Here is a 2,318-nt window from a genome sequence, read left to right as displayed (position 1 = left end):
CGAGAAATAAGCAGTAATTATTGTGCACATGCAGTTGTCAAGGCTAACACTTTTCCCACTAACCAAATGATTATGACTATTTTTTTTCACTTAAATATTTTCTGATAAAATATGACCATTACAGTAAAACCAAAAATAAGTCAAGTAATTAAATAATGCCACGTAAGCATCAGAATTTCCATCAGGATTTGCATCAGAACTTGACTATGATCAGAATTTAAATCTTCATTTTCAAATCTCAGCTGATCATGATCTTTGAAATCTTCAAGTCCAGTAATCTTTTTATCATCAAAAGATACATTGATAGATTCCATTAAAACCCTTGTTCTTAAATTGTAGACTCTGAAGGCTTTTGTGGAAAGTAGATCTCCAACAAAAATTCCTTCATCAGCTTTTAGATCAAATTTTGACAGCTGTTCAGGATGAGTCTTAAGAACAAAACACTTGCATCCAAATATATGAAAGTATTTCAGATTTGGCTTCTTTTTTTCACCATCTCATATGGTGTTTTTCGATGCTTGTTTATGAGTGTAGCATTCCTGTGTAAAACAAGCAGTCTGCACAGTTTCATCCCAAAAGTAGGTTGGCATCTTTGCTTCATCAAGCATAGTTCGTGCAACTTCAATAAGAGTCATGTTCTTTCTTTCTACAACTCCATTTTGTTGTGGAGTCCCAGGTGCAGAAAATTCCTGCTTTATTCCATGCTCTTTGTAGAACTCTTCCATGATTGAATTCTTGAACACAGTGCCATTATCACTTCTTATGATTTTAACAGAATCTTTGACCAACTTATCCAGCTGTCTAACATGATCAGTTAGAGTAGATGCAATTACATTCTTCTTGTGCAAGAAATACACCCAAGTGTATTTTATGAACTTATCCACTATAACCATAACATATTTCTTCTTTACAATGGACATGACATTGACTGGACCAAATAGATCAACATGCAGTAAGTGATAAGGCTCAAGAATTAAGGATTCAGTTTTGGTCTTGAATGAAGATTTTCTTTGTTTTGCCTTTGACATGAATCACAAAGGCCATCAGGAGCAAATACTGATTTTGGCATTCCTCTCACAAGATCTTTCTTTACTAGCTCATTTATGTTGTTGAAATTTAAATGAGAGAGTCTCTTGTGCTAATTCCAGCTTTCTTCAATTGATGCTCTACTTAACAGACAGATTGCAGAACCATAAGAGTTTGTTGAAAGCCTGGCTTCATATATGTTACCATGTCTGTAACCTTTCAGAACCACTTTGTCTGTAGAATTACTTACAACTTCACAGTATTCTTTAAAGAAATCCACATGATAACCTCTGTCACAGATTTGACTTACACTTAGCAGATTATGTTTAAGTCCTGAGATAAGAGCTACTGTTTCAATGATGACATTCCCAAGATTGATATTGCCATATCCCAGAGTTTTTCCCATGTTGCCATCTCCATAAGAAACTCCTGGGCCAGTTTTCTCCATAAAGTCTAATAGCAGGGCTTTATTTCTAGTCATATGTCCTGAAAATCCACTGTCCAGAACTAGGATATTTTTCATGTTGCCCTGCAATCACAAAGACCGCTATTGGTTAGTTTTAAGTTCCCAGACTTGCTTGGATCCTTTGGCCTTTTTAAGTTTGTTAGCATTTGCAGCGGATTTAATTTCAGAGTTTATGCTAACATGCCGTTTATCAGACTTTATATCAGACTTTGCATCAGAATTTACACTAGAAGGAATTACACTAACTTTCTTCAAAGAAGGTTTTATTTGATAATAATCATAGTACAAACTATGATATTCCATACAAGTATAAATGGAATGCCATAAACTACCACAATGAAAACAAGGATCTTGTGGTTTAAACCTAACATACTGACTCTTAACTCCTGATTTAGGAGGTAAAGAGTTTATATCTTTATTTTTCCTGCAAAAAGAAGCAAGATGGTTAGAGTTTCCATAGTTGTAACATTTCTTTCTAGGAGCATTAGGAACATGCATATAATTATTACTTTTATTCACACCTTTCTTTCCATTCCTATTTTTCCTAGCTTCCTTTACCTTGTTCACATTTCTAATCTCTTCTAGCTTATGCTTAAGTTGCTTCTTTATCATGAAGCCTATGTTTACTTCAGCTGGTTTATCATGTTTTAATTTGTCAGAAGTTGACTTTTCTTTTAATTCAGTCTTAGAATCTTTCATCTTTTCAGAATCAGACATAACAGTTTTTGCTACAAATTTAACAGGATTTACCTTTGGCTTAGCAGTCTTTTTAACAACAATTGGCTCAATTTGTACAGTTCCTTTCTCACTTTAATCATCTCCATAA

The sequence above is a fragment of the Apium graveolens genome, chromosome 6 (genome assembly GCF_009905375.1).
Source record: "Apium graveolens cultivar Ventura chromosome 6, ASM990537v1, whole genome shotgun sequence".
NCBI classification, from domain to species: Eukaryota; Viridiplantae; Streptophyta; class Magnoliopsida; order Apiales; family Apiaceae; genus Apium; species Apium graveolens.
The sequence above is the reverse complement of the archived record's forward strand: the minus strand, read 5'-3'. Positions refer to the sequence as shown.